This window comes from Triticum aestivum, chromosome 7D (genome assembly GCF_018294505.1).
Source record: "Triticum aestivum cultivar Chinese Spring chromosome 7D, IWGSC CS RefSeq v2.1, whole genome shotgun sequence".
Classification (NCBI taxonomy): Eukaryota; Viridiplantae; Streptophyta; class Magnoliopsida; order Poales; family Poaceae; genus Triticum; species Triticum aestivum.
Window position 1 is genome coordinate 170,996,945 of NC_057814.1, and position 25,182 is coordinate 171,022,126.

The following is a 25,182-nucleotide window of genomic DNA, read 5'->3' on the forward strand; positions in this document are numbered from 1 at the left end:
AGATTGTCATTCTGGGGCCCGTATTTCTACACAATATGTTCCCCTTTGAGAGGTTCATGGGATTCCTAAAGAAATATGTACGTAACCACGCTAGGCCAGAAGGAAGCATCTCCATGGGCCATCAAACGGAGGATGTCATTGGGTTTTGTGTTGACTTCATTCCTGGCCTTAAGAAGATAGGTCTCCCTAAATCGCGGTATGAGGGGAGACTGACTGGAAAAGGCACGCTTGGAGGGGACTCAATAATATGCAGGGACGGATATTCTTGGTCTCAAGCACACTACACAGTTCTACAGAACTCTACCTTGGTGACCCCGTATGTCGATGAACACAAGAACAGTCTGCGCTCCAAACACCCGGAGCAGTGTGATGACTGGATTACATGTGAACACATCAGGACTTTCAGCGGTTGGTTGGATACACGTCTCAGAGGTGACACCACTGTTTGTGATGAGTTGTACTCGTTGTCCAGGGGACAATCTTCGACTGTATTGACTTACAAAGGATACGAGATAAATGGGAATACATTTTACACGATCGCCCAAGATCAAAAGAGCACCAACCAAAACAGCGGTGTCCGCTTTGATGCAGCAACCGAGAGGGGAAAGGACACATATTATGGTTACATAATGGACATATGGGAACTTGACTACGGACATGATTTTAAGGTCCCTTTGTTTAAGTGCAAATGGGTCAATCTGTCAGGAGGCGGGGTACATGTAGACCCACAGTACGGAATGACAACAGTGGATCTGAACAATCTTGGGTACACTGACGAACCGTTCGTCCTAGCCAATGATGTGGCACAGGTTATCTATGTGAAGGACATGTCTACCAGACCGAGAAAAAGAAAAGATAAGGAAGCGAATACATCATACGATGAGCCAAAGCGCAACATAGTTCTTTCAGGAAAAAGGGACATTGTGGGAGTGGAGGGCAAGACAGACATGTCTGAAGATTATGATAAGTTTCATGAAATTCCTCCCTTCAAAGTCAAGGCTGACCCAAGCATCCTAATAAACGATGAAGATTATCCATGGTTACGACGCAATAAGAAAATGACACAAGCGAAGAAAAAGTGAAGACTTTCTCCCGCAACTATTATGATGATACCATGCCAACTTTGTAACAGACGAGTATGATACCATTGTCCGTTTTGTACACGAAGTGCATCTAGTTTTTGCCGTAACCCTCTCAACTTTCTTGCACATGCTATGTGGATGAAATGATGATACCATGCCAACTTTCAACCTTTTCAGAGTTCATTTGAAATGCTTTTCAATTTTAGGGTCTTATAGCTCAAAATAATCAGTAAATGCATGAAAAATAACAAATGAAGCCAGAAAGGGTTGAAAATTGATGATGTGGCTTTGAATGGTGCATTTTGAACACACAAAAAGTCAGGAGTTCAAATAAGTTTTAAAAAATGAAATCCCTTTGTAACAGACGAGTTTCCGTATGAAATCCTGATACTTCGAAAGAGATTGTCCGTTTTGTACACGAAGTGCATTCAGTTTTTGTCGTAACCCTCTCAACTTTCTTGCACATGCTATGTGGATGAAATGATGATACCATGCCAACTTTCAACCTTTTCAGAGTTCATTTGAAATGCTTTTCAATTTTAGGGTCTTATAGCTCAAAATAATCAGTAAATGCATGAAAAATGGTGCATGAAAAATAACAAATAAAATAAATAAGTAATTAGAAACAAAATAATATAAACTTTAATAAAATATATAAGTAGAAACAAAATAAAATAAACTTTAATAACATAAATAAACAAAACATTATAAGCAACCTCTAATATTATTGAATAAAATTATATAAAATTGATGCAACTAAAATTATCGAAGTATTTTCTGTTCAAAATCATTGAAAGCAAAAATAATTTTCATAAAGAACTTTTTTTGTTAGAAACTTTAATAGCAAAAAGAATTATCATAAAGTAAAATAAATAAGTAATTAGAAACAAAATAAAATAAAATAAATAAGTTTTTTGTTGTAAGTAGAAACAAAACAAAATAAATAAAGCAAAAAAGAAAACAAAAAACATGCAAAAATAAAAATTATGCCACCTACTGGGCCACCACGGCCTGAATACGACTAGAAACCCATCCATGGGCCAGGATTCAGGCCCGTAGAAGGCCCAGTAGGCCCACAGGCATGTACAGAGAGGTTAGGCCCGTAAGCCTGCTTTAGAGAGGAGCTCGACAGCTCAGGCACACCGCACCTTATAAACAGGTGCGGCTCTCTCTCAGCTAGCGAGATGGGACTAAACTCCCACCACCACGCCGCTGTGCAAGGCCATTGGTCACGGTTGGTGGCACGAACCGGGACCAATGCCACCCTTTGGTCCCGGTTCGTGGCACCAACCGGGACCAATGCCCCCCCTTTAGTCCCGGTTGGTGCCACCAACCGGGACCAAAGGCCGCCGCTTCCCGCCCTTTGGGCTGCTGAAAAGAGGCCTTTGGTCCCGGTTGGTGGCACCAACCGGGACTAAAGGGGCATTGGTCCCGGTTGGTGCCACGAACCGGGACCAATGCTCTAAGTATATAAGAAAACACTTAGCGTTTTTCAGATTCATCTCTGCAGTTGCCCCGCCCCGACGACGCCGCCAGGCTGCCCGAGCTCGCCCCGTCGACGCCGTCGCCGCCCTTTGCTGCCTCGTCGACGTGCAGCCGCCCCTTCCCCGAGCACGCCGCCGGCGGCCCGCCCCGACCACGTCGTCGTCGCCCCAGCTACCACGACCATGCCGCCGTCGCCTCTGCCTCGCCCTGCCCCGACCACGCCGCCGTCGCCTCTGCCCCTGCCCCGACCACGCCGCCGTCGCCTCTACCCCTGCCCCGACGCGCCGCCGTCACCTTGGTCAGGGCCGGCACTGCCCCCTTCCTCCCAATTTTTTTCTGCACATATATATGATGTTTTTCCTGATTATATGTATATGTATGAGTATATGTATGTGTGTATATCTGTTTATATGTCCTTTTTTAGATCTTTTTTTTGCATTTTTATAAAAATGTATATATGTATGTATATATGTTCTCTGTGTATATATATGTTCATGTATATATGCAAAAGATAGATTTTTAGAAAAGTTAGGATTTTTTTTCTGTTCATAGATTTTTTTGGTGATATTAATTATTGTAGAATATGCAAATGTTTGTATATTCATATGAACAATGCATTAGGCAAAACCTTTACTTTTTTCGAAATTTTCTATTTGAACATTTTTTTATGAATGAGAGGAAAAAGGAAAATAAGAAGAGGAAGAAAGGAGAAGAAGAGGAGAGGAAGAAGAGGAGAAATAAATAAGAAGAGGAAAAAAGAAGAAAAAGAAGAGGAGAAGAAGAAAGGAATAGAAGAGAAGAAGAAAAAATAGAAAAAATTCTATTTTTTCTTCTTCTCTCCTCTATTCCTTTCTTCTTCTCCTCTTTTTTTCTTCTTTTTTTTCTTCGATCTTCTCCTCTGTTCCTTTCTTCTTCTCCTCTTTTTATTTCTTCTTCGTTTTCTTATGTTTTATCGGGTCTGTCGTCGTCGATATACCCCTCTCCCGATAACTTCAACACGAGGGGGGTCGATATACCCCCTCCCCGATAATATTATTTTCCCATGTACGTATGTCGTCGTTGTCGATATAACCCCCTCCCGATAACTTCAACACGTGGGGGGGGGTCGATATACCCCCTCCCCGATAACATTATTTTCCCATGTATGTATGTTGTCGTTGTCGATATATATAACTCCCTCCCAGATAACTTCGACATGATGGACGGTCGATATTTATACCCCCTCTCAACCGTGATAACTTATACCACGGGAGCACCCCCCGGCCCTCTCGCTCGACCAAAACTCTCGAGGACACCCAAACCCTAGAAAAAAACGATGTCGGTCTCCTACCCCCTCCCGCCGCGCCCCTACCCTTGAAGCGTTGCCGAGGCCACCCCAAACCCGGAATAAGCTAGGTCTACGTTTGCACTAATATATCCACCTGCTGTCATGTTTGTGTAATAATTGCCATGTTGTAATATTTGCAGAAACAATGGAGCACGGACGAGACGAGCAAGCAGAAGAGGTGTTGGGGGACATAATCTTAGCCGGAGGTGATATCTTGTCGTATCTTAACGACAATGATGGTCTGGAAGAACAGGGTGAAGAAGCAGGCTACGGTGATCGAAGAGTGGAGGAGGAAAGACATGATTATGATGGCTCCGGTGACCCAATGCTGGTGCAAGAAGGAGCCCGTGGTGACGGCTCCGGTGACCGAACAGAGTCCGGCCAGGTAAATATATTAGTTAAGCCTGTGCTGACTAGCTAATTGATGCATTCATTGTTTTGGTATGTACACATATTAATTAACACTCGTCTTTCTTCTTTTTTCTAGCCCTCCGGATCGAGCACAACTTCGGTAAAGAGACGAGGCCCGAAGAGAAAGTTGCGCTCGGATGAAAGGTTTGAGATCACAGCAATCGCGCGCGACGGCCAACCGATTGAACCCATCCGGACAAAGGATGCATTTGCTGCTCAGTGCGGGGTTCTAGTTAGGGACAAGATCCCGATCAGCATCCACCAATGGTATAAGCCTAAGAAGGAAGACCCTGAGGTGTCTTATGTCAATGATATGCAGAAAGATGATCTTTGGACTGAGCTGAAGGCAAATTTCACCCTACCGCCAGAGGAGGATCCGGAGAAGCCAGTTAAAGAGCAATTAATCAAGTCTCATGCTCTTAAGAAGATGGCAGACCTATTCAGGAGGTGGAAGAATGAGCTGAAAACGTTTGTCGACAAAGAAGAGACACCAGAATTCATCGGCCGGTATGAGAAGATCAGAGATCACTGGCCCGCATTTGTGGCCCACAAGACATCGGAAAAGAGTAAGAAGATGTCAGCGACAAACAAGAAGAATGCTGCGAAGAAGAAGCTTCACCATCGCACGGGGTCAGGTGGCTACCTCAAAGCCCGGCCTAAGTGGGCCAAGGCTGAGAATGATCTGCTTGAAAAAGGGATCGAACCACAGACAATGAACTGGACAGACCGTTGCCGGACTTGGTTCTTCGGGGCTGGCGGAACCTTGGACCCTGTATCAGGGAGGTGCGTTTGGACGAACGAGCTTTTGAGAATACCAGTCAAGAAGATTCAGCAATATATCGATGCAGCGCAGGAAGGGACGTTCGTTCCAGACAGAGAGAACGACGAGCTCACAATGGCCCTCGGGAATCCTGAGCACCCTGGACGGACACGAGGCACGCCAGGCTCCGTTCCGTGGAAGGCTGGTTTTCCGGACGCAGGCGGTTACAAAAGCCAGGAGAGGAGGAAAAAAATGGAGCAGACCCAAATTCAGAAGCTGCACGAAAGGGTTCAAGCGCTAGAGGAACGAGACGGCAATCGACATGCCGAAACTACCCCCGAAGCTACCCCGCCATCTCAGCGGAGAAGCAGCGTGGCTTCCACCGAGCTGCTTAGCCGGAGCATGTCTTGACGGCTCCTGCTAGCTACCCCGTGGATGCTATCACGGAGTCTCAACATTGCCACCTTATGGCGGAATGGCAGAACTTCAAAGTCAAGGCGGCTGTTGGCTCTGTTTTACCTCCTGAACCCGGCGCAACCTACCACTGCCGGCCGATTCCAGAAGGATATGCTAGGGTGATGGTGGATGAAATAACGGAGGGATTTGAGGACCTCCAGCTTGACCACCCTACCGGTGAAGGGGAGACTCGGCTGGGTTTAGCTCTGAAGACTCCGTGCCTATGGCGGAAGGAGCTCATTAACCTTCCGAACTGGACGCCTCCGGCGAGTAAGGGCACTCCGCCGCCGCCTCCTCCTCCGGCGAGTGATCAGGGCACTCAGCCTCCTTCTCCGGCGCGTGGCGGCACTCCGCCTCCTCCTCCGGCGAGTGATCAGGGCACTCAGCCTCCTTCTCCGGCGCGTGGCGGCACTCCGCCTCCTTCTCCGCCTGCGCCGGCGTGCCAGAGCAGCCAGCCTCCTCCTTCTCCGCCTCGTCAGCAAGGGCGGAAGAGACCCGCCGCCGCTCCGGCTGCTCCGGCGCGTCGTAGTCCTTCTCCTCCGCCTCGTAAGCAAGGAAAGAAGACAGCCGCAGCCGCTCCGTCTGCTCTGCCGGCGTCTAGCAGTACAGCTGCCAGAGGCGGGAGGCAATACAGATTCGGTCCTTCTCTGAAGACTCCAGAGAAGTTACCATACGAGAGGACCGAGGAGGAGAACGCGAAGATCGTGCGAGCCGAAGTGAAGAACTTCTTTGAAGGGGTGAAAGCAAAGAAACATCCACCTCCGGAGGAGAAGGTAGATCCGGTGAAAGCGAAGCGCACTCTGGATGCCCTGACAAAACCACCAAAGTCTCCGCCGAAAGGCAACTATGAGCGCATTATTGCAAAGACATTTGTCGAAGCGGAGCGGTCGGGAAGTACTGTCAGTGATCAAAGGTTAAAAGAACGACGAGCTGGGAAAAAAATTGCCCAGCTCGGCGAACAAGCGAACCAATCGTGCCCCCCGCTCAAGGTGTCTAAAGACATCGTCGCTAATGATCCGAGGATGGTGGCCGGTTATAGCAATCTTGGAGATTACCTGCCCGACGATGTACATTATGAAATCATGGAGGTGGACGAACACAAATACCATTACGGGAAGCCTCTCGTCAAAGATGAAAGATCTCTAACAACGATGATGCGAAGATTACATGATTGGTACATGAAAACCTGCAGAGAGTCTGATGGGATGAATACTTTGACGCTGAGAGTTAAACCGGAGCATGACCTCGTTGGAATTGAACTGCTGAATGTTCCATTTGAGGAGTTCTTCCAGTTTTTCAATCAAAAGGCCCTCGATAAATCAACGATCACTTGCTACTGTCTGTAAGTAGTACTACTTCTGTCATTAAGTCTCTCTATATAGGTCAGCTCTTTCATTGCATGTATTTATAATTATCCTCACTATATTATGCAGATTGAAGATCGCCGAATTGAAGAAAAGACAAATCGGTGATATTGGGTTCATTAACACAAATCTCATAGATGCATATACGGTTGAAAAACATGCCAAAGAAGCCGAGGCCAACTTGCTACGATCGTTGGTATTAAATCAAAACAAAGATATAATACTCTTTCCTTACAACTTCAAGTGAGTGTTACTGTCTTGTGCATATTCGGTTTCCCTTATTAGTCCAGGTTATGGTAATGTAATTGATGACTTATGCATGCATGCGCAGCTTCCACTATATTCTCCTAGAGATTAAGCTTGAGCAGGGAGTAGTAACCGTCTTAGACTCGAGACGAAAAGATCCCCAGGACTATGCGGACATGACTCAAATGCTCGAGAAGTAAGTTAAATCGATCATTATCCACCATATCAGCAACTTTGTTCATTTCCTGATATCAAGTAATTGTTTTCTTTGTCTGGCAGGGTTTGGAGAAAATTCACCACAAAAGCTCCGGGACTGCCGAAGAAGCTGCAATTTAGACACCCGAAAGTAAGTACTATAGTAGCATGTTCCGCACATCTCCTAGTGATTCAAGCGCTAGTTTCATCAATACCATTTAGCATGCTTGCTTATCAGTTAGATTGACCTCTATTTCTTGTAAAGTGGTTGTGGCAGGAACAAGGGAATGATTTCTGTGGATACTACGTTTGCGAGTCTATCCGCCACACGACCTGTGAGCGGGGCTACTCTGACGAACAATATGAAGTGCGTAAGCAATAATATTCACAATTTTATTTTATTACCATCATTTGTGTCGAGTTTCATTTATTCATATATATATGTATTGACCCCCTTCTTCAAATTAGATGTTTCGGATGCGGGATGAACTCCTAGCAGAAGATCGTATGCGAGCAATTCAAGAGGAATTGGCGGCATTCTTCCTTGACCACGTGATCGCTGAAAACGGAGAATACTATGTGGACCCTGTGTTCTTACAATTTAATTAGGAGATTATATTGTAAGAGATAATTATTGTATATATGTAGCCGGTAGTGTCAGATAGATATACGAGAACTTGTTGTTCGACCAATCTCTCGGAGAAGGAGAGGTGGTCGATATCACTTCTCTCTGTATGCATATGTTCATGACGATCTTCTGTTTCCTTCATTTGCTTACTAGCTAGCGTGTCTAGTCCTCTCCATACGTATATAGTACGTAGCGTCGACCAAGCACGGAGATAAGAGAGGACACTTCTCTCTATTAATTAGCTAGCTAACACAATATATGAAACACCTAAATTAACCCCCCAAAACCCCCCAACCCCCCCCCCTTCAAAAAAAACAAAAACCCCAGCCCCTGAAATGCTGACGCGTGGATGCCTATTGGTCCCGGTTGGTGACACCAACCGGGACAAAAGGCCCTGCCTATTGGTCCCGGTTGGTGGCACCAACCGGGACCAAAGGCCCCCCTGCCTGGGCTGGCAGCAGCGGCCACGTGGAGGACCTTCTGTCCCGGTTCGTGTAAGAACCGGGACTAAAGGGTTAGGGCTTTAGTAACGACCCTTTAGTCCCGGTTCGAAAACCGGGACAAAAGGCCCTTACCAACCGGGGTAAAAGCCCCTTTTTCTACTAGTGTTAGCGTGTAGCCATGACTCGTTTTTGGCGATGGAGTTGATGGTACTGCTATCGGAGTCGGGTATACACATGGTAGTGAAATGTCGGTTTTCTCTGTGTACATTCTTAGCCCATCTGACATGGAACATCGTCGCGCTATGCAATCCAGAGTAGTTAAGCTCCCATATCTCTTCGACCCTTCCGTAATATCTTTCAATTACATTCCCGGTCATGGCTTCCATCGTGACCCCTGAGTTTTGGTCATCACTGTTTATATCTTTCTCCTCCATGTAGAATGTGTATCCATTGATATCGTATGCTTGATAAGTCGCGAGGTTGGTCGAGGGGCCATGTGCTAAGGCGTATATGAGTGTTCCGTTCGGACAACCCTCTTCCGGGGGATTAGCCAGAACTCGCTCTTTGAACCAACGCAAGAAAGTGGAGTTGTGGTCTCTAATAACTTCAGCGTCCGTTCTGTGCACCCCACGGTCACGGTACTTCTTTGCGATGGTCTCTTTGTGCAGTGTCACGAAATCTTCTAGCACATCTAGGTGTTGTGGCACTACTAAGTTTGCCCTGTCAAGGTCGTTTTGTCGGCCCAAGCGTAACACATTCACATCCATATGGTTGTTGGTGTGACCTTCGCCTTCGAGCCTTCCACAGTGCTTGTTGACGGGCAAACCAACAACAGGGTCTCCGGTGCCTACTAGATAACTCTCATAGAAAGAGATGCACTCTTTGGTCAGATATCCCTGGGCTATGCTTCCATCTGGACGGGACATGTTACGAACGAATCCTTTGATGACGCCATTCATCCTCTCGAACGGCATCATGATGTGCAGGAATGTCGGCCCTAGGTCGATGATGTCGTCCACGATGTGGACACATAGATGCACCATGACATCAAAGAATGCGGGCGGGAAGTACATCTCTAGCTCATTCAGTATGACAACAATCTCTTCCTGTAGCCTATGGAGTTGCTTCACACTGATCGACTTTCGAGAGATAGCATAAAAAAAGTGGCATAGGTCAGTAAGCATCTCACGCACATGTGTGTCCATAATCCCTCTTAGTGCAACCGGGAGTAACTGCGTCATCATCACATGACAGTCGTGAGACTTCATCCCACTGAACCTTTTTTCTTAGTGTCCAGATATCTTATCTTCCCACAGTATCCGGAACTAACTTTGATTCTGGCAAGGCACTTGAACAATTGATCGACCTCCTTCGGATCTAAGGTGAAGCAAGAGGGGGGCAATATTGTTCTTCCTTCTTGTTTACTTTTTTGCCCCTATCTTCCGTCTCCATCTCCGTCTCGGTCTCCTCTGACGACCTTTTACCGGGCATTTGGAGGTCTTTCCTGATATTCAAAAATTCCAAGTCTTTTCTTGCCTTCGGCCCATCCTTGGTCATCTCCGGCATGTTCATCAATGTTCCAAGCAAACTCTCAAGGATTTTTTTGTGATATGCATTTGATCAAGGCTATGAGGCGTGTCGAGTATGGGCCAGTATTCCAAGTCCCAGAAAACAGATCTCGTTTTCCATACCTTCAGCAGGGGCTCCGGCGCCTTTTTCTTCATCTTTCCCGGCGAGGGGCACTCTTCCCAGTTCTTCAATAACTCATATATTTCTGCACCGCTACGCTTACGTAGAGGACCTCGATGCTCAGCCTTACCATCGAATAGATCTCCACGCTTTCTCCACGGGTCATCCTTCTCGAGCCATCTTTGATGCCCCATTTACACGATTTTCGAAGACCCGCCATCTTTTGATAGCTGCAGATAAGTTGTATCGTCCATGCACCTCGTGCATCCGCAATATCCGTGGCACACCTAGCCGGAGAGATAGTCGTAACCGAGATAGTCCTGCACCTCGTGATCAGCGCGGCTCTCATATAGAAATACTCTCCTTTGCTTGCATCCCATGTCTTGGCCGGTGTTGTCCATAAGGTCTGTAGCTCCTCTTTCAGTAACCCGAGATACAGATTTATATCATTTCCCGGTTGTCTCGACCCTTGAATAAGCATAGCCATGTGTATGTATTTTTCCTTCATGCACAACCAGGGGGAGGTTGTACATCCATACAAACACGGGCCATGTGCTATGATTGGTGTTCTGGTTGCCAAATGGATTCATGCCATCACTACTAGCGCCAAGCACGATGTTCCTTGGATCATTTGCGAAAAAATCAAATTCAGCATTTAATGCTCTCCACTGGCTAGCATCTGCGAGGTGTCTTAGCTTCGGCTCATCTCCGTCATCTGGCTTCACCCTCTCCGCGTGCCAGCGCATAAGCTTTGCTTCCTTAGGATCTACGAAATACCGCTGTAGACGCGGAGTGATCGGAAAGTACCATACAACTTTCTGTGGAGCTTTCTTTCGGGCCTTTTTATATCGTGAAGCATTGCACTTTGGACAGATGGTTTTTTCCGCGTGCTCATTCCGATATATGATGCAATCATTGATGCACTTGTGATATCTAATGTGTGGCAGATCAAGAGGGCACACGATTTTCTTTGCCTCCTCGACACTAGTAGGACACAGGCTTCCTGCGGGAAGAACCTTCTTTAGATACTTCAGAAGCTCATCCAGGCTTGTATCTGTCCATTTGATTTTTGCCTTCGTCTTTAGAAGTTCTAGTGTGAAACTCAAGTGGGTCACCTCGGGATTGCAACCATCATACAAAGGAGTCATCGAGTCTACCTCCAGTTGCGCCAGTTTGGCCTCCTTTCTAGAAGCAACTCTGTCGCTAGTCGTCTTTTTGCGAAGCAGGTCTCGAACATGCGGGTCCCGCATGGCTGAACTTAGTAGCGACGACGACGGCGGCGTGTCCGCGTCTTCTCTGCCTTGAACTGCCTGTTCGGCATCGACATTTCTGAGGCCGTCTTCCTCTTCGGGCACATAATCGGTCATCTCTTCGTCTGGTGGCCCCATGTCGTTATTTCCTGCCCCGTCGACATCCTCATCATCATCATCACTTATCCACCGAGTATGGCCATGCATGAAACCATGCATGAGCAGGTGCGCCTTGAATGTGCCACCCTCAAAGGGGTTGAGCCTGACTATTCCTTTGCATTTTCGACACGGACATAAAACATCCTTCAGTCTTTTTTCATAAATGTCGTCCACAGCGGATTGCCAGTATATTTCCACCATCCTTCCATTGACCTTCATGATCACCTGCGCGCGGAGCAAATATTATAACCACGTATATATGCATGCATGGATCAAATTTAAAAATTCGGCATGACCTTCCCTAAACATAGGACATATTGAGTTTGCCCGAAATTCGCCGAAACGGAATTGAATCGACATTCGGCAAAACAATGGCAACTCATGTCACTCACATGCCACACACAATTCGGTATATTCATATCGCACATAGTTTCGATCCTAATCGCAAACACACATATTTCCATTCTTGCACAACTCTTTTTTTGCTCACCTATTTGTCGAGAGGGATATCGAGCACCTTCTTATAATTAGCTAGTAGCTCTAGATAGTGAGGTACCTACATAAATATAGCTCCAACTAGCTAGGGAGAGAGAGAGCTATGAGAGGGAGGAGGGAGGGCATTAATGGAGGGGGTGGTGGAGGGGCAAAAAAGAGAAGGGGAGAGGGGCAAAAGAAAGGAAGAGGAAGGAGGGAGGGCATTAATGGAGGGGGTGGTGGAGGGGCAAAGAAGAGAAGGGGAGGAGGGGAAAAATAAAGGAAGAGAAAGGAGGGAGGGCATTAATGGAGGGGGGTAAGAGGGGCAAAGAAGAGGGGAAGCATTGAAGAACAAGCAAGTGCAAGAGGGAGGGGGGAGAAAGAAAGGGGGAGGAAGAAGAGGGGGAAAAGGTGGCAGATATTTTGGCTGGCAACCATAGCAGTAGCGCGGGGCACCAAAGCGTGCTACTGCTATGTGTGCCAGCCAAAATATCTACTGGTAAGTAAAACTAGCTATAGCGCTTGTCCAAAACCCACGGGTAAAAGATTACACATAGAAGAAGTAGCAGTAGCGCTTCTTGGTGGACAGGCGCTACTACTATTTTCATAACAGTAGCGCTGGTTAGAGTACCAACGCTACTACTATTTTTTGGCCGAGGGGTGTGGTGTGGCTAACTTACCAGTAGCGTGCCCGCTGGAAACCCATGCTACTGCTAAGCTGTACCAGTAGCACGCTTTATAACGGACGCTAGTGGTACTTATCAGTAGCGTGGGGTCCTTAACACGTGCTATTGGTAAACTTCTATGTCTAAGCCTTTTCCTAGTAGTGGTAAGCAGGCATGGTGTAGACCATGCCAGTTAACCGCACGAGATTCTAGCCCAGGTTTATCGTTTATCTAAGGTTGAACCCGCAAAGGAAGTTTGGCCGAAGTTTCTATTACGAACTTCTATTACGGCCTCAAATGATGCATGCAGAGTTCCCAAGCCCACCCTCGGGTAGTATTCTCTTGGTACACCATGCCACGTGCCTTTCCATCCCAAGCCCATCCTGCCAGGTATTGTCCGCTTGGTAAGAGCAAACTTACAAACACTAGAAACTAGTTGCAACTCCTGGACAGAGATCAAGTGAGTTAATGGGCCAAGAGGGTCAGGGTCACTGAGTTCCCAATGTGTGGTAGTAGCTAGTCTTGGATCACATACACCGAACTCAGTTCTTATGAACGGACCGGTCTCAATGAGACAATCCACCATGTACTCCTACATGGCCTCTCACCGCTATCCTTATCAAATCAGGTTCACGCACTTAACTCTCATCATTAGGACATGATCATTCCAATTCGTTGTCCAGATGGATCAGACATGACACAATTCTAAGCAAGCAAGCATGGCATGGATGAAGTCACAACGTGGCTCAAGCAACTCCTAATCATGCTAGGAATGTTTAGCTATTTACTGTGAGAATGACACGTCATGCAAAGGAATTGGTTCAATACCAAGACATGTAACAGTTGAATCGTTGTTGCCCTAATACAATAAAAGAGAGCAAGAGCAAGAGAGTGGGATTGTATCAGAATGTTCAAGGGGTTTTGGTTGCCAGGCAGATCAACAATGGAATACCACTCCTCCGATGGATACTCGAACGTACCCTCGGGAACAGATCCTATCACGGAGAACAACACCGAAGAAGGGGAATCAATACACAACAAAATGCAACAATATGATGCATGGTCATGACATGGAAATATGTCGGTGTTTGAGCTAATGCAATTAGCTAACATATTGCTTGAAGTTCATTTGAACCAAGGATTCAAATTTTAACTTCAAAAGAAGCATTTTAAATGCCCTTTATTGAATTTGACCTGATCAGCAGGTATAAGTTTCTCTAACATACATGGAAATGGTACAAACGGAAAGTTTGAATTTTTCTGATAATTTTTTCACATATAAATTATTTCATTCTGAGCTACGATTGATTTTATATGATTTTTTGAAGTTTAGGCCAATTTCTAAAAAATAAATACATCATTTAGATTTATTTAAAATCCAGAGATGATTTACTGTGTCAGCATTACATCAGCACAGTCAGCATTGACTTGACCAAAGTCAAACCTGACAGTGAGTCCCACATGTCATAGGCTCACTGTTAAACATAAATTAAATTAAACCTAAACTAAATTAGTCGGTTGATTAACCACCGGGGGACCACCTGTCAGTGGAACAAGGGAGATGATTAGTGCTTAAACTAACCACCTGTCAGTGGCGGAGGTTTGCCGGAACGGCGGCCATTTGGCACGCAAGGAGATGCTACGGGTAGCTGGGCTGCGCCACGTCCAGTGGGTTGGCGCGCGAGGAATGGATGCCAGAAATGACACCGGCGATGAAGCTTGGTGGCGGCCGAAGCATGGACACGTGGCGATTACTGCAGATTAGTATTCATGTCTAGATTGTGCGATGTGAAAGCTGGGGTTTTGGTAGTGTACCCTGATGGCATATGATGATCATGGATTTCTGGCCTTCTTTATGTATGTATTGCACTCAATCTCTGGCCTTCTTTATGTATGTATAGCACTCAATTTCAGCTGCTTTGGTGAGTAGTATGGGCTGGACCTGTCTTGGTGAATCCATTCTGACTGGAAGACATTGCGTGAATCGTGCGTGGTGAATAGGCATCACGCAGGTGGTGCCATGGCCGACGTTAATTGCACACGCAGTTGGACAGGGGCCAAATATTTCTCTCTGAGCTGAATCTGCTTGCCACTGTTAACAATGTCTCTGAAGGTAAATAACACAGTATTATCACGCAACAGATGTTGCCATGGATGAAAAGAAATGGATCTGAATAAGGCTCAAAATCAAGAATCACAATCAGCACGGAATCTGTCCTCTACGTCTTCAGGACCGCACCATCATCGGATTGACGGAAATTAAAGCAAACGGGAGCGGCAGGTTTCGTAAAACTGACGGGAAACTGAACTGGGGACATTTTCGGATTCAGAAAAAGGAAATCTCACGCGTCCTCTATTGCACTGCCCATCTTTAACTGGGGACATTTTCGGATTCAGAAAAAGGAAATTTCTGACGGGAAACTGAACTGCCACTGTTAACAATGTCCAGCGTCTTTCAATATCCAAAAAGTAGTCTATAGCACCTTCGCGTCTTACAAGTCACAACACCTCTCCCGAATCCCAATCGCCCGCCCGCCCTCGATCAACAGCACCTTCGCGTCCGGCAACACCTTCCGATCCCGCAGACAAACCTCGCCCAAATCCCAATCGCCCGCCCGCCCGCCCTCGATAGACATCACCCTTTCCTACCTAGAGTAGAACCCTAGCAGCAGATCGGGCAGCCGCCGGCCGGGATGGAGGGGCTCGACGTCGACGACGTCTTCCACCACTACCGGCTGTGCCCTACGGAAGTGGAGGCCGTCACCTACTACCTGCCACGCCTCCTCTCCGGCGAGACGCTGCACGGCGCCGACAAGCTCATCCACCGCGTCGAAATCTCCGGCTGCGAGCCCAAGGATCTGGCCCGCCGGTTCGCGCCCGTGCCGCAGGCCGTGAGCAGCGGCGACCGGTTCTTCTTCACCACGTGCAAGAGCAAGAACGGGAGCAAGCTCCAGAGCGTGCGCGGAGCCGGCAGCGGCACCTGGAGCATCCAGAAGACCACCGAGATTAGCCACGCGGGATGCAAGGTCGGCGAGGTCAAGAACCTGTCCTTCAAGAAGCAGGGCAAGTCCACCGGCTGGGTCATGGAGGAATACCGATGCCTGCTGCCGGAGGCCACCGTCTCCGACGGGGTGAAGGTGTTCTGCAAGATGCACTTGGCTCAGCATGCCCCTGACGCGGCCCGCCAGGAATCGGAAGCGTACAAGCTTCAGCAACAGCAACCAGAGGCCGTGACCCCGAGCACGCACGCGCAGAAGAGGCCAGCGCCCGCTGCCGCTGCCGAGCCTCATCCGCCGCGCCCCAAGAAGAGGATGCGCGGTGCCGTCCCCGTCCCGGCACTTGCCACACCGTCGTTCTTGATGTATGATGAGGCAGCCAGAGCAATGCATGGCCCGCTGGCTCACACCAACTTCCCTATTCAGTATGCACAAGCATCATGCGAGTCCACTACAACATCCAGCCGCTCCGACGTTGCTCAAGCTCCTGAGATTTCCTCCCAGTCAGATGTGCTGGAGTCCACCCAATCAGTTGTGCTGGAGTCTGTCAAGCATTACAGCCAACAACAGATTGTTCCTGAGGCTGGCTCAAGCATTGCAAGGATTGGGAGCACATCTGAAGAGGATGTCTTTGAGCCATTGGGGCCTTTTTCGATTTGCCGGATTGGGAGGAAGATGGTTTTGATCTTGAAGAACTAATGAGAATGATGGAAGACGACCCAATTGAAGTTCAGCCGGTCACTGGAGCCAACACTGGCGTGGAGATGGGCCAACAGGAACCTCTGTACCTGGATGCCTTGGACCAAGGCGTGCTGGAGGGCATGCTGCAGTCCGATGACCCTTACCCAATGTGGAGATCAGAGGATGGGGCCATGCACAATCCTGCCTTCGATGATGATGCCCAGAAGAGGTACAATGCCGCGTCGGATCTTGACGCTCCATCGCTTCAGGGACAGGACCACTTGTCCAAACCGCGGCCGTGCTCCTTCGATCCATTTGAAGCAGCGTGGAAGGCCGAAGAGGCGCTCGAGAAGGAGAAGAGGTGCAATGCCGCGGCCAATCTTCACGCTGGAGGGCACAGCAACTTCTTCTCGCCTGCAAGTGTCTATTAAATCCGATGTTGAAGTTCTCTCCAAAGTGTATACGAGGATACTCACTGGCTGATATATTAGTTCGTCCATGTACGATCGCGACGGATGTACCTTTGAGCAATTTGCTCCACTTGTTCATGCAAGCCAGTAAAACTGTTGTTCTTCTTCTTGCTCCTGTGATGGATTTTCTGAACCTTACATTCGTTCCTGCACTAGTACTTCTTCTGCTCTGTTTAAAACTGCTCTTCTCTTTTTGTATTAGTCTCAGATAAGCAAGCATGATGCAATTATGATCTGGGCAACCGCAGATAAGTAGTAGGAGTAACTATGTTTGTAAATCAAAATTGCTTCACTCCTCATGATAATCTGCAGAACAACTACAATTCATAAGTTGCAGAGCAGATTCAAGTTGTGGCAAAAAAAAATGTTCTGTCTATTTACAGTGTGGAGTATACAATTATTACAGTGTCAATGTTGATGATTTACAGTGTGGAGTAGTCATATTTTTCTTTGAAATCTAAGTGCAATTTCTCTGTCTTGTTGCTAACTGAATTTACAGTACTAAGTGGTCTCTAAATTCTGCAGTATTTATGTTCATGACTTCACTGAACTATGTTGTCTTTTCTAACAGTGCCTTGATTTAAATAGTTATATTTTAGCTTCATGGTTCTGTGTAATTTGTGCCTTGATTTTCTGTCATCTTTGAATTTTGCTGTTCCTATGCTTGCTACTCCTTAATTCACACATGTACAGGAGGTACAAGAGGTTAAATTGAATCTAACCCTCCAATGTTATATGTTTTGAACTCCTTTCTGAAATCCCTTCTGCTATTTTTATCCCAAACAAGTACCCAGGTTTATAAAGATCTAGTGAGCATTGCCAGTGTTGGGGAGGGAGTGATCTGAATTGGTTTATGTGACTCATCCTCATTAACTTTTCTCTCTAACCTTTTTTACAGTACAAAAAATTTACAGATTGTAGTACTAGTTGTCTTTTTAGTGCAAACTCTGTGATTGTTGATCATTTAACTCTGAACTTTTGTGGCAGTTTCGGACTTCCTTTTGTAGTTTCATTGACTATGCATGAATCCCATAATTTAGTTGTATTTTCTACTGGTATACGCCGCGAAGGCGATATGAAATGCTGGACTTTGATCCAAAAGCTATACACGAAGATCTTCGATAGCCGTAATAGCAATGCCGACTTATAATCTGCAAGGCCTGTGGGAAGTGGCAAGTTTTACATGCAGTGATTCAGAAGTTTACTTACAAGGACGACAAGGAGAAGGGAGGGATCGTTCCGGTGACAGCAGGTGGATGGTGTCTCGTCTCATCTTGAGTCTTAACCCGCGCGTCAAGATCGATTGTCCTGCCTCGCGTTGGCAACAGCGACAAGCAGATCGACGGTGGCCTGCCGGGCGGACGGTGCAAGTGGTATGGGCTATGGACTGGGCGGGCCATGAGTTGATGCAGGTCGCCTGCGCCTGCGCGTCCCATATGCCGACGTTGGTGCCGTCGCAGGATGCGCGGCGGCGCTCGAACTCGAGGATGACGCGCTCAGCGACGGCGAGCCGGTCCTCCGCTCGCGTTGTGTCCCATCAGCAGCAGATGCCAGGTCTTCGACGGCCTTCCCTGCCGCGGCGCCCATGCAGAGGTCAGAGCGGCGAGCAGAAGCGGCGCTCTGCTGCGTGTTGCCAGACCTTGACCGGAAGACTGAGGTGTTGACTTGCAGATCAATCCAGAGACCAAACAGAGGAATTGGGAACTGAGGCGGAGCTCGAGTGGTGCTGTGCTGTGGGAGATGGCAGCAGACCTGGCCAAAAGGGCCGGCCCGGCCCAAAGCTAATCGTGCCAGGCACGACACGGCCCACGGAGGCACGTTTAGAAAGCGGGCCGTTCCGTGCCAGCCCACGTGCTGCGCCTCTAAGCCCAGACACGGCCTATTTAGTTAACAGGCCGGCATGCTGGCCCGTTTAGCAGCTGGGCTGCACATTTTCAGCATGTTAGGCTGATTTTTAGGCCTACTAGTTGACCCGGTTGCGTCAATGGCGCAAGAAGCCATTTAGAAGAAATGTTAGTAGTGAATAAGTAAGAGACGTAAATGAAAAGATGATGCAATGTGGATTGTATTACAGATAGTAGAATGGCTTAAACCGGTTAGTGCAAAAAGCTAATTAAAACCAAGAATTATGGTATCGATAACCATTTTATATGCACAAAGATCATTTCATTATTGGCCAAAGAGAAAACAAATATGTTCATGCCATATTGTTCGAAGCCACTCTCAATAAAATAGCATCCAGTATAACATGAACCGTTTTGAATAATTTGTAATCATAGATATCTAAACAAGCAACATCCACCTTCAGGACCTGATGCATAAGAAATGGTCTCTCAGGAACCATATCCATTCAAGTAGGCTGTAAAAGGAAAGAAAGATAAAGATAAATGATTAACAATGTTGATAGCATGAAGCAAGACATATGGAAACTGAAGCAAATGTGTCACAGATTGCAGAAAAGTATTTTAACCATGAAGATGGGTACGAAAGCTAATATCACGCTTATTATTACACAACTGATTAAGTATAAATAAGTGAAGATATTCATTGCTGTACAATATTAGCATGTAGGCCTAGGATATGGTTCCATTCTTAGTCCATCTGGAGCAGCCCGTATAGTTATTATCTGTGGCATATCTTGGTTTTCAGACCATCTGCAGATGCCCATATAGTTAAAAGGCCAAATGGCACAAAATACAAATTCAGATGAGGAGATATTAGCAAATAAATGCTTAGCATTACAGATAGTACATAACAATCAAATTTTTGCTATTGAAGTGCATGTCCTTTTCTCTGAAATTAACGGTCGGGTGGAACATATATATTCACCAAGTATATCCCCTCTTCTTAGACCAAGACGACACAATGAGGTATCATCTGTTTCCTAATTAAACTGTAACCTGAAATCTGTGTGCATACGTGCATGGGCATGTCCATTTATTCCTAATAGGAAAATATGCCAAAACATCGGTCACTTTCTCTTTTGAGCTGGAAAGACCGATCACTTGGATGCATGCAGACACCTCTAATCTAAACAGAGGAACTGGACAATCAGTCACTATGATTTTATTAACTACATACATATACATTCCAGTCAAGCGTCTTTTTAGAAAGTGACATGCTTAGCTGTGATTTTCTTAAATATGCGCCACCAAATATTGAAAGGTAGAATAATATCATCATCCTTTTAGTTCCCATCCATATGGAGGAGCATAAAGATAGCAAAAATGTTAGTACTCTATGCACACCTACTGTAACTCATCCTTTTAGGTGTTTAGTAGGACCTACTTCGTATGTGTCTCTCACTGTAGGTGGGCAATACATTCCCTTGACCAGGTTAGGAATGTCCAAAATATTGTTTCCAAAAATAAACATGAGTTACAGTTTAGTAGGACCGAGAAGGATTCAAGATTATAAAAGGAGCTGGGATACACATTCTTATTAAAGTTATTGGTTCAGATCTGTGTAGCTTTCAGGGGCCTACCAATCAATCCATATGTCCATCCCTACAATACTTTCAGGAGGGTACCACTCAATCCATTTGAGCATCTCCTTTTTGCATTAATAGAAGAGGAGCTAGCATACCTGCAGATGGGCTGGTGACGGTGAGGTCGCCAGCAAGTAGACCTAGCTGCGGAGGACACCGCCTCCCCCATGCCGCTGGTGGGAAACCACCACGACACAAGCACTCTCGCCGGAGAGGCACCCTCAATCTCCGCTGATGGCTGCTTTCCCTGATAGCTGAGGGATCTGCCGGTGAGGTCCTGACAACTATTCAAAAGGAGCAAAAAAGCAAGTGTTGATCTATTATTTCCCTCATAGAGCATTGTAAGCACGAGCAGATGTTCGCCAAGTGTGTGTCTTAAAATACACTGTAATTGCAAGCAAGTAACAGCGGTGATGTATACTTGTACATACTTCTTCTGTGATCTGAACAACAAAGCGAGCAACACCTCCTTAAAAAAATCTCCACACCTCTTAAATCAGTAGGGGGAAAGGGTGTAAGCACCTAGGCGCTAGGGCAGAACAAAACACATTGCTTAAGCCTGCGCTTAGGCAAGATATGCGCTAGTCAGTGCGAAAATACAAAGTTAACAATTAGAGGTTTTTCCCTGCTCCTAAATAAAAGGACTCAAAAGCCATGTAAATTGTGTAAAGCAGAGCAAAGAAGTAGAAAAGCAAAACATAACTTCAGAAGAAGAAACTGAAGTAATGGACTAAGGTATATGTTTTAACCAAACACTATCATACTTTGGAATATTGTTCCTTATTTCAAGTGTACAGAAGAACCAAGAGCAGCATGAATCACTTGCCCATAGCATAAAGTTTCTGCATCATAGCATCAAGAAGCTGTATCATAGCATCAAGAAGCACTTTCTGTTTAGTAAACTGCAATTTGGAAGGTTAAGTTGCTGCATCATAGTATCAAGAAGCACTTTTTGTTGGGATCTTAACTTTGTCCATCACGACAGACTGATTACACAAGAAAGACACTGTAAGCAAGTGTTGGAAGCTTCATAGTGTATGATTTGAGACGTTTATCCATCTATTATTTTCCCGTGACAAAAAGGGTGTTGTTAAACAATGGTAATAGTAGAATTTTGGAAGTCTGGCAATTACAATACAGTAAATGCCTATCCTGAAGTTAAAACTAAATAAAACCAGGGTTTAGAAGTGAATTTCATGGATAATTGTTCATGTTGCTTGAATCATAATTGAATCGATAATATGATTTTCCATGTCACATTATTATGCTAACTGGGATTGTAGTAGAAAAGGCAGGATAACAGTACTATACTCCACTCTTTTTCCTATTGGGAAGAACCACCTCTCCTATCCCATTCTCTGAATTTTCATATAGATAACCTTCAATTTTCTCTTTGTTCTTTCCATTTTATTTCAGTAGCTCCTTCAATTCATATGATTGGTTTTGTTTCATCGATGGACCCTAAGCGGTTAATGCATGAACTTGCTAAAATGTTCAGAATGACGCAGTTACTACATCTAATTCAATAGTAGTGCTTCTGCATTAACGTACGTACCTATGGTATGGATGACTGTTTACAAACTTGAGTCATAATTAACAGTGTTGTTAAACAATGGTGATAGTAACTTAATGTGCAGTTCACATGTACAAATTCGAACTCTTATGTTTTAGCTAGGATATGTATGCTAGTTAGGAAATCTTAAAGGAGAGCTGGTAAATATCAAGAGGCATATGCATACAACCGTAGATGATAATTTTTCTGAGAATAACAGGGCTTTCAAGTTGTTGTAGTTGAACAAGATTCATGCATATACTATCTTGAAGGCAGCAAGAAAATAGGAGATCAGCATGTATTTCCATGCATCAACAGATTGTTCACATGTCGATTAAGAAGCACACGCAACAAGGATCGATAGGTTGACTAAAGAAGATTAGTTCGCGAAAACATACTGTGTCGTCGCTCAAGGTTTACCTGAAGGTGAGTGAGGTGGCCTGATCTGGTGAGAATCCATAAGAGGAGCTGAAGTGTTGCCGTGATGCATAGATGGGAGAGAGCGGATCTTGCGGGCGAGGGAGCATATACCTGAGACAGAGCCAGATCGTCGAGTGTTTTCCTTTTCTGAAGATCCAAAAAAAAACAACTGTAAGATTTTTTATGTAAACTTCCATGTGCCTTTGGAATAGCGAAGCAACACTACTGAACATAATAATCATGTTTCTCAGAAGATATTTTTAGGAAAGTAATAAAATTTACTCTTTTAACCAGTTTCTCACCTAGTGTAGAAGAGGCTGCGGATAGGAAGCAAAACCAAAATTAATGTCACTTTGATAGTTGTACCTCACATCCCGCATCACTAATTCACTATCAAGACCAACTATTAGATTTACCATAGACTGTCCACTAAGAGAGGCCAAATATGATCATGAATGAATGACAAAACTGTATCTACCCTCTATAAACATCATTCATCTTAAGAACCTTAACTTCATAGCATCCACACTGCCAGAGAACACATAAATATATATATATATATATATATATATATATATATATACAGTAAAACATCCACACTACAACTAAAACCATGATAGGTTGAGCATATGGAGGCATCAAAAAAGGAAATAGGGAAGAACTCACCTGATCAGAGCCAACAGAACAATGAGAACATCCAGCTTACATGCAACACCATCGGTGGTAGAACTACTGCCGTCCCTAAACTGAAGAAAATATCAAAGAAATTAAACCATCATGTCCACAAGCAACGAGTGGATTTGTAAGAAAACCAACAACATGAATATGTCCCTTGATGTAGTAGTAATTAATAGGATATCGATATGAAGAAAACGATAATTAGATCATGCATTGATAATCCAACATAGATACGTACAAAAGAACAAGCAACCTTCGAAATATTTGGTCGAAAGTAATCCAGACATTAATTACTAATTATTACATGTAGGCCAACTGAAAAAACACAACCATCTACAAATAGAAAACATGGGTTGGCATACAACAATCAGAAGCGAGCCTTGCTCATTCTCGCTTGATACAAAAACCCAGAAAACAAACTACAACAAACAACTGAAATCTAATACTCTACAGATGCTGGAATTATAGTTTTTACTACAAAAAATGAAGGCATTAACAAGCTAAGTATCTTGGTTTTAGCTACCAAACCAGAAGGATTGCTACAATACCTTTCAGTTCAGTAACACAGTTCAGCGAGGTTGCAAAGTGGTCTTTGTCGCCTCTACTGCCATCGTTGTAGGAACCCAGACCCATCCAAACCCTAGATGACTGGAAAAATGAATTAGGAGGACATGAATTAGAGGGAGGAGCTCACACAAGGAATTGCAATCAAAAGGGAGGCGGAGGTAAACCTAGTTGTGCTCTGGTGGGAGAGGTGGGTCGTGGGGAGAGGCCGATATTCTGTATCTACGCCAGGCTACTCCCTGCTCCTCGCCCTGCAACCCATCAGATTCCACTTGACCGAAACTCCCCTTCACCATCGCCTCCCCGTCCGTCGCGGCATCCACCGGCTGCAGCTCTCCGGGTTCATCCCTCCATGCCTGGAACCGGAGGCAGGGAAGGAGGAGAGGAAGGGGAGGAAGAGGTGCTGAAGGCGGAGCGGGCGAGGAGGCCGTGAGGGACGGGGAAGAGGAGGAGGCGACGGCGGCATGGAGAAGAGGAGTCGGATGAGAACGGAGAAGGGAGAGAGACGAGATATTTTCTCTCGCAGCGGACGTGTACCCTTTTTCTCTCGCTGCCCGCTCGGGAGAGAGACGAGATATTTTCTCTCGCAGCGGACGTGTACCCTTTTTCTCTCGCTGCCCGCTCGCTCTTGCTGCCCGCTTGCTAACTGCTCATAGCCGATGTGGATGGCTTGGTCGTGACTAACAACCCCTTCATCTATTTTCTCTCGCAGCGGACATGTACCCTTTTTCTCTCGCTGCCCGCTCGGGAGAGAGACGAGATATTTTCTCTCGCAGCGGACGTGTACCCCTTTTCTCTCGCTGCCCGCTTGCTAACTACTCATAGCCGATGTGGATGGCTTGGTCGTGAATAACAACCCCTTCATCCTTTATAAGGTAAATTGGATTGTATTTTTAGGCTACTCAGAATGCATGCCCATTGTGTGGTGCCGAAGATTCATGAAGGCACGCTTTGCTTTTGTGCTCCATGTCAAGGTGTGTGTGGGCTCTGGCCGATGATGAACTCGTTTCTAAGATGTCAGAGCTGCAAGATTCTAGCGCCAAGTCGTGGCTGTTCGAGCTATCTAAATTGTTAGACCACACGAGCTTCACAAAAATGGCTGTTACATTATGGGCAATGGGGTTTGCAAGAAGGAAAGCTGTTTATGAAGGGATTTTTCAAAGCCCGCAGCAAACTATTGGGTTCGTGAACACCTTCATAGCTGAACTGGACCAAATTACAGTAAGCCGGGCAAGGGTTGCTGCACCGAGAGTAATCCAAGCACAACTGAATATGTGGTTACCTCCAATGCAGGGAAGGATGAAGTTGAATGTGGATGGAGCCATAGTGAGAGGTGGACGAGGAGGGGTGGCTGCAGCTGTTTGCTGAAACAGCGATGGCACCTACCTTGGATCGTCGGCGATTGTTTACCGGGGTATCACGAACCCGGTGGTTCTCGAAACATATGCCTGCAGGGAAGTGCTATCTTTAGCCGAGGATCTCGCTATTCAGAGCTTCACGGTGGCCTTAGATTGCCAAGGGGTCATTAACGACATCAACATGGGGACTAGGGGTCCTCATGCAGCTATCATACATGAAATAATGGCTCGTAGTTCTAGTTTTCTTTCCTGTAGTTTTGTGCATGAGCGTAGAAATCATAGTTTCGAGGCTCACAATCTCGCCAAATTTGCTTGTAATTTAGACATAGGTAGACATGTTTG

At 45.9% G+C, this 25,182-nt stretch overlaps 1 long non-coding RNA gene and 1 pseudogene across 4 annotated transcripts; one reads left to right on the forward strand and one right to left on the reverse strand.

The window, feature by feature from the left end:
* The first annotated feature begins 15,263 nt into the window (after positions 1 to 15,263).
* On the forward strand, positions 15,264 to 16,887 carry LOC123170465 (uncharacterized; annotated as a pseudogene).
* Positions 16,888 to 18,932: 2,045 nt separating this feature from the next.
* On the reverse strand, positions 18,933 to 23,998 carry LOC123170016 (uncharacterized). Of its 4 annotated transcripts, XR_006485013.1 has the most exons (7): positions 23,650 to 23,993; positions 23,467 to 23,566; positions 22,907 to 22,986; positions 22,543 to 22,622; positions 22,241 to 22,387; positions 20,367 to 20,552; positions 18,933 to 19,140 (listed from the first exon to the last, which is right to left on the reverse strand). It is a non-coding gene; the product is annotated as an uncharacterized lncRNA (long non-coding RNA). The 4 variants fall into 4 exon arrangements; XR_006485012.1 differs by having other exon boundaries at positions 20,367 to 22,387; positions 23,650 to 23,998; XR_006485014.1 differs by having other exon boundaries at positions 18,933 to 20,287; positions 20,367 to 22,387; positions 23,650 to 23,998.
* Between the last annotated feature and the right edge of the window lie 1,184 nt (positions 23,999 to 25,182).